Source organism: Xiphophorus hellerii, chromosome 7 (genome assembly GCF_003331165.1).
Source record: "Xiphophorus hellerii strain 12219 chromosome 7, Xiphophorus_hellerii-4.1, whole genome shotgun sequence".
In the NCBI taxonomy this organism is placed as follows: Eukaryota; Metazoa; Chordata; class Actinopteri; order Cyprinodontiformes; family Poeciliidae; genus Xiphophorus; species Xiphophorus hellerii.
The window spans coordinates 5,179,613-5,187,049 of record NC_045678.1 but is presented as its reverse complement, the minus strand read 5'-3'; the positions used below and the strand labels follow the sequence as shown (position 1 = coordinate 5,187,049).

General features: G+C 38.7%; 1 protein-coding gene across 1 annotated transcript in view; it reads left to right on the top strand.

Annotated features, from left to right (window-relative positions):
- The window catches only part of LOC116722924 (interferon-induced protein 44-like), a 60,395-nt gene that overhangs the window by 47,294 nt on the left and 5,664 nt on the right, over window positions 1-7,437 (top strand). The window lies entirely within an intron of this gene.

Here is a 7,437-nt window from a genome sequence, read left to right as displayed (position 1 = left end):
ATAACTAGAAGGAATAAACAAAGAAATAACCTAACGAGAAAAACTACAGACATATGAACATATGTCTTTTTATGGACATAAAAGAATAGCTAATTCTAGAAACAAGCATATCTAGAAACACTACGAGTGACCAAAACAAGAAGACAAATCTAACCAATCTATGTTATCTCAAATAAAAAACTGGGATGACCTTGAAAGGTAGGACTGAAGTGAACAAGAGAATAAGTGATAAAACAAAAACACACAAACAACAGAATCTCAACCCAAACCTAGTGATAGGTATTTTCCTTTCGAACCTAAATAAAAGAAAGAACCACAGACAACGTATATGAATTTTACGTGGAGCTTTTGCAAAAGGGGAAGGCTTTGTCAAACTTCTCCTCCGATCAGTTTCACAAAGCGTTCTCAGCTGCCCTTTTGCAACGGCTCCTGTTTTATTGTCAGAGAAGGACAGGCAAAGGGGCAGTCCGGAAAAACAACAGAGGTCGTAAAACTTCTAACCCAAACATCTAACAACCCAGGTCCAGATGTGATATCTGATCAAAGGTCTGAGCCCGGTTCAAATCTCGGTCAATACTGTCAAGAAAACAAAATACGACTGTTCACAGGTATTTACTAAATTAGGGGGTGTTCTTGCAAAAGGGCGTAAAGTTGAACAGACAGTATTGACCTCCAGGTCATTTAAAGAAGAGAACACTTTAAACAGAAAATCACAAAGATCTATAGACTTAATGTGAACTAGAGTAAGAAATATAAAATGATAATACCAAAAAATCCCTAACATTCCCCCCTTTTATCATTTTATTAAGCAAAAGCTAAGCACAGAAAAGAAAAGAAAAGAAAAGAACCAATAAATGCAAGATTTTTTTTTTTTTTTTTTTTCTTTTTCTAATCTAAACACAGAAAATACACAATGAATATAATGTAATAAATGAAAAATAAAAGAAACAGTATACCCCAAATGCATCTTAAATCACGAACATCATCTATTGTCACATGTTCAGTGCAGGAGCCATTGAGCAAATGATTTAATCTGTTTATTAGGTACAGCACATCATCATATGTTCCTGTTTTCCTGTTTATCTTCATTTTTCTGGAAACCAGATGTAGTCCTCATCTGTGTCAGAGGTTACCCTGTCCATCTGATAGCTGATCAAAGCAGTGTTAAATGTCTTTAACATCATGCTACGAAGACTTGGAATGATGCAGGTTGTATAGAGACAGAATAGGATCAGTACAGTCATGATGGGTGTTCCAATCTTTAATAAAAAGGCTGCCACCAGGGTCCGGAGGTGAGCCAAGAAATAGTCAAAAGGCTGTGACCTCTGAGTTGCATCGTCCACATAGTCTTTAAGCTCTTCCCATTCATGCAGGGCATCATGTATAGTTCCTCCAGTTCCTGTTGATCTCAACATGGTCTCGAACTTCAGCTACTCCCACTGATGGGAATAGACTTTGGATACACTCTTCTCTGCCGCTCCAGATCCGGAATTTCCAAGGAACTCCAGTTTTTTTAGTAAGGCCTCCCCACCTTTGGGCTGGGCTTTCGGCATGACATCTCTCCTAGTGCAGTAGCGTCCATGGCTGTGAACATCCTGGACCTTTTTCAGGAAAGTCACAGTCTGCCATTGTCCTGGATCCTCTGTTCCCTGGAATGATGGTGCTGCAGAAGGTGACTTTGACGTCCCCTGGTCTTGCTTCCGATGTCGAACTTCCTCATCTTTAGAAGAATAACTCTGGTACAGTTGCGGTCAGACTTCCATCTTTTGGAACAGGCAGTACTGATGTGGTTCGTCGCTTGGCAGTCGTCACAGTCGAAAATGTCTGCTTTCTTGTCACAGGAGGTGTAGATTTTTTGTTTCACAGGTTCTATGGAGCTGTCCCCAGAAAGGTGGTGCCATTATACACACAAACACCAAGGGCTCCTGGCTTAAGACTAACCAAAATAATTACTTCTGGTAGTCAGAGGTCTATCTGTGGCAGATGTATGGTGTCACTTGGGTGTGTGCTTGTTTCCATGTCTCAGACCACAGTTATGTGTTGGTCCCATTTTCTTCATATGCAGTTCTATTCATCAGTTGCCACCACAAATAGGGGCTGTAATCTTGTGAATGAGTCTGGGGGAAGGATGTGTCTGCTTCTCTCCTTATCTTGTTGAGGGTGAGACAGCCCCCACTCCAACACAATAAACATGCTGCAGTCACAGCACAGCAGGGATTCCACCTGGCTTGTGAGAGTCCCATTGCTGCTCAGATTACAGAGATGTCAGAATTTCTAGGCTAAAAGAGTGAGGATCTGTTGAATTCTTCTGCTGGCGTTGAGACAAAACACATCTATACAGTGAATTCCCTGTGTAGCCAGATCTTCCCCATCACTCAATCTAGAAGTCTAACACTCTCTGTACCGTACAGTGACTGAGATGTATCCATCTGGGTCTTTCAGCAATATTTACAGCAGTTGGTGTGGTTATCAGCACTTGAAATGGTCCCTCCCACAGTGGGCTGGCCCAGCTCTTCCTTTCTCTGACAAGCCAGTCTCCTGGCTTGATGGGAGGGGTTTTCTGTGGGAGAGTAAAGGCAGAGGGCAGTTAATTTGCATTTGACACTTCCTTCAGTTTAAGAGTCCTGATCATATAATCTGCTAATGTCTGTTCTTCATCAGCTTTTTGTATGTCTGGAGCAAACAGAGGCAATCTGTAAGCTCTCCCATGAATTATTTCAAAAGGTGTTAGACCATCAGCTGTTGATGTGATTCTCATATAGAGCTTCACCAAGTCTAAACATTCTGGCCAGGATCGGCCAGTGTCTGCCATGCACTTTCTTAATCTACTTTTCACAGTAGCATTTGTTCTTTCCACCAGCCCTGCACTCTGTGGCCGATTGGCACAGTGATTCTTTAATGTCATTCCCAAGTGTGTAGCCATGTTTTGTATCACTCGGTTTACAAAATGTGGTCCATTGTCACTATAAACAGTCTGTGGGATGCCATGTGTTGGGATGATAGTTTTACAAATAGCCTTAGCTACTGTCAAAGCATCTGCATACTTTGCCGGGACTATTTCAACCCATTTAGAAAAAGCATCAATCATTAACAAACAATATTTATATGGTCCGCTTTATGTAAGTTCACTAAAATCCATATGCATTGTCTGGAATTGATAAGAAGGTTTAGGGAAACTTCCTCTTTATGGTCTCATGTTTCCCTGAGGATTGTTTTTAACACATAGAGGTCATGCAGTACTATACAGCACTAAAAAAATTTTTTAAGTAAGAATTTGATTTTTTGATTCATTTCATTTTAATCCGTGATTCATTTCATTTTAATAATCATTCCTCCCAGTTGACACATTGACAATATCCATGTGTCAAAATTGCAACTGCCTTACAGGGATTGTGGTAGGAAGGTTTGTCTATGTGGAAGTTGTCAAATTCATCAATCATCAGTCTGGAGTATCCAGTTACTTGACATCTAAGTTTATTTTAACCTCACATTCCAAACCAGCTGACAATTTATTATCTAAATATTAAATAATCAATAATTTGATCAGTTACTCAGTTCTTGAGTATAGTTTGTTTGTTCTCTTAATCACATTCATTTTCATCAGTGCAAAATGACACAAACAGAAACATAAAAATCTATTAGATTTGCAGTCAGTTAACAAATTTTCAGTCTACTTTCACTGTTTTTCTTTCCTCAAAGTATTATCAAATTTTCTGACGTTTTAAGAATTTTTCCAATATTTCTTAATAACATTTTTAATTTGTTAACATTTATCTCTAGTTGTCAGAATCCTGTTGTAGGCAACGTGCACATTTTAAAAGAGCTACATGTGTTAGAATCCAGCAGTAACTGACTTTCCTGCTGCTGTAACACTTCACCCAATTCAATAAAATGTAGATTCATTAAAAGATTTAACTCTAAATTGACTGCGCAACAAATATTTAATGGTCTACAAACACTGCAGCATCAATTATTTATTATTATTTTTAGTTGGTGTAATTTAGTGGCATAAGTTTTTGCTAGTTCTTTGCTGAACTTTCAATGATTGCAGTTTTCCCTTCACGGTTTCCCAACCTTTGGCTCGTGGACCCTAAAAGGATCCTTAGCAGTGGTCCTGCTGTTCAGGACTCAGAGTTAACAGGGACAAACTGAGAGAATTTGTCTATCATTGAACATAAAAGCCTCTAAGACTTCCTCTTCTGGCTAGATAATTTGTGTGCAGGGTTAGCAAGCAAATCTTCAATGCAATAACAGTGTATGACAGCTGTGTGTGTGATACACTTATCTTTGGATTTCTCCTTTCTGTTTCACTTCTCCCTCCTCCTCCCAGTGCTGGCGTCGCTGGGGTGTAATCCTCCCTCCTCCCTCCTACTCTCTCTGCAGTTTCCTGTCAGTCCAACTGGCTCTGGTGTTGGATCTTGAGTTGTCCAAACTGTCCCTCTGTCAATGTCCAAACAGTTCACAAATAAAACAAGCATCAAATAGTTCAGTTTGTTGTCTTTGTCTCAGAAGTACGTTATCTTTTCCTTCTCCACGCTGATGTCAGGGAGTAGATCAGCAGAGGTTGTAAGAGTTCAGTTGCATCCAAACACAAGAATGTAATTTCAGTCCAATGTCCAGCAGGACACCATGCAGGAGTTTGCTGAATAGCAGTTCCCAGGTGTCAGGGAATTAAAATCAGCAGATTCTTCAGTGTCTGGAGGTGATCGAACTCTTCTTTGTCTTCTTGATTGCCGTCATTAGCTAGTGACGAAAGAGGGACATCATCTCGGCCATAGCAAGACAGGTTTGAGTTGAGGTCAGAGGTTAGACGCACCGCAGCGAGGCTCAGACAGAGGAAAAGGAAAGAAGCAAATAGGAGTTTATTAGTTTGTTATTCCTTTATATATATATTTTCTCTCTTTTGATTGTATAGTTTTAGCCACTTAGTACCCAACATTGTTTATATGTTATAAACATAAATCATTTAAAACACACATAAACATGAAACATGTTAAAACCCATAGTCTCTTTCATCCTTTGCCATGTTTAATTTTAAAATGTAGAATGTAAGTTAATTTACATTTAAATTAACTTAGTCTGTGTAAACATTTTATCAGAGATCAATGAATTACCTTAAGTTTATTGATCCTAATGCTGAATCTGTGAAGCCAGCGAGCAGCCCTCCTCTCATTTGGAATTTAAGTGAGATATGAGGCTGGATAAAGTCCAGGTCGGTACCAAACTCTGATCGCTGACACCTCTAGACATACAACCAAAGGATCATAGCACCAAGTGGGTGTTTTAATCTTTTATAATTATTCTACCCAGTAATCAATACATTTAAAAACATTGTTCTCTGAGAAAAATTTTCTTTTCCTTTTTTTTTATTGTTTCATTCCATTTCTCATTAAATTGTTTTTGCACCTGTTAAAATTCTTTTACACTTAAGCTTCCCTCTTTAGGAAAGTTGTAATTCCATTTTGATTCTGTTACCCACATCTATCCATGTAATATTATGCGGCTTAAAAAGCGATATGTATGGGTTTACAGGTAACTTATAAAGTTCTGTTTGACTAATCGGAAGGAGCACAGTCACAGCTGCATAAGACCTCCGGTCTGTGAACATTTCAGTCACAGCAAGTGTCACAGGATTTGTTTCTAAAAACGTTTGCACATAATCATCCTGTGGATCATTTAGGATGTTCATTTTTACATGCAACTGATTATAGTTCATTTCTGTTTCAGGCGAGTCCAGCTGTCCTCGAGCTTCTCTAAGAAGCTTTCTTGGGACATGAGGATTGTCAGCTGACTTTAGATCATATGAACAGTAGATTTTTCATCCTTGTGAATTGTATACAGATCTGAATGTTTTTCATCCTTGTGAATTGTATACAGATCTGAATGTTTTAGTCTGACAGCTCTCATGCCATCTTGTACAGGGACTACTGCCATCCCTAATTTTGTCATTAGGTCTCTACCTAACAGATTTATTGGACACTTAAGTGACATTACAACAGAAGCTTTTACTTTAATTCCTGTTTCAGGATCTTTAAAAGATATGCTTTTTGACATATATTCCCTATATGTTTGTCCATCGGCAGATTTCACCCAAATGGACTTATTTGTGGGGTTTACACCTTCTATTTTAGTTTTTAGAACTGTTTTGCATGCATCAGTGTCGCATAGAAATTCAACTTTTTTCCCACAAACAATCAGTGTGATATAAGGTTTTTCTTTTAATGCATTTAACATATCCCAAGCTGCACATACATCCACTATTTCATCAATTTGATCTGGTGTTAAGTTTTGTTTGGTTGTGGAAAAAAAACTTTATGCTGAGGAGTTATACTTTTTTTTTTTTTTTTTTTTTAGTTCCTGACAAATGACTGTAATTTGCCCTTTTACAGACATTTGTTCTAACTTTCTGATATTAAGAAGTGCACTCGGCTGACTATCTACCGAGTTTGTTAATACTGAGACAAGGGCAGACGAATCTGCCGCAGCGGTTGGGGGAGGAGCAGTCGGCCGTACCTGCTCTCCCCGTCCCACCGAGGCATTCCGCCTGTCAATATCTGCTGGCCTTTTGTCTTTAACCTTTTTAATTTGTTCTTTCCGGTCTATGGCTGCTTTTAACCATAATTTTGCACACTTTAGTTCATCTTCCTTTTTAACTTTTTTTATCCCCTTTTTTCTTGCTACACTACTCTCCAAAATTCCCACAATTGCTTGCCATTGATCAATTTTTAGCTTCCCATCTATTTTATATTTCTTTTTCCATTTTTTTATATATAAAATGCTGCCAGGAAATCTGGACATCATGTACTTTTCATCCCCTTCGGGGCCCTCAATAAGTGAGGAATTACAGGAATTTGTGTTTCCCATTGTTTAAAGTTGTAGCTTAAAAAATACTAGTATCGCGTGCTCTCTCAGAGAAAGTGCTGTAAGTCAGCGCTCAGTGCCTCCTGAAAAACAGGCTTCTACTTGGAGCTGAGCTCCAAGCGGTTCTTCACTTTGGATTCTAATTCCGAAGGCAGAGAGTTTTACTCCCAGAGAGAGAAACACCATTCACTCCTTCATGCACACACAGCAACAAAACAGCAAACAAAACACCAATAGCAGCACAGCAAATAACAAACTTTCTATCTACGTGAGGACTTTCCCTTAAGAGGCGTCCTCTAAGTAAGGGGCTCTAAGAGCCTATCCTTTTGCCTTTAGTTGAAACTCTCTGTCAACTGGGACTCTAACCCTTCATTATTCTTTAGTCAAATTGAAATGTTAATATTTGACAAGGACTCAAACCTATATTTCTTTAGTCAAATTAATATTTGACAAGGACTCAAACCTGTATTTCTTTAGTCAAATTAATATTTGACAAGGACTCAAACCTGTATTTCTTTAAAATTCACCTACGTTTCTGTAGTTTTCGGGTTGTCCAGTCGGATCTCGTCACTCCGC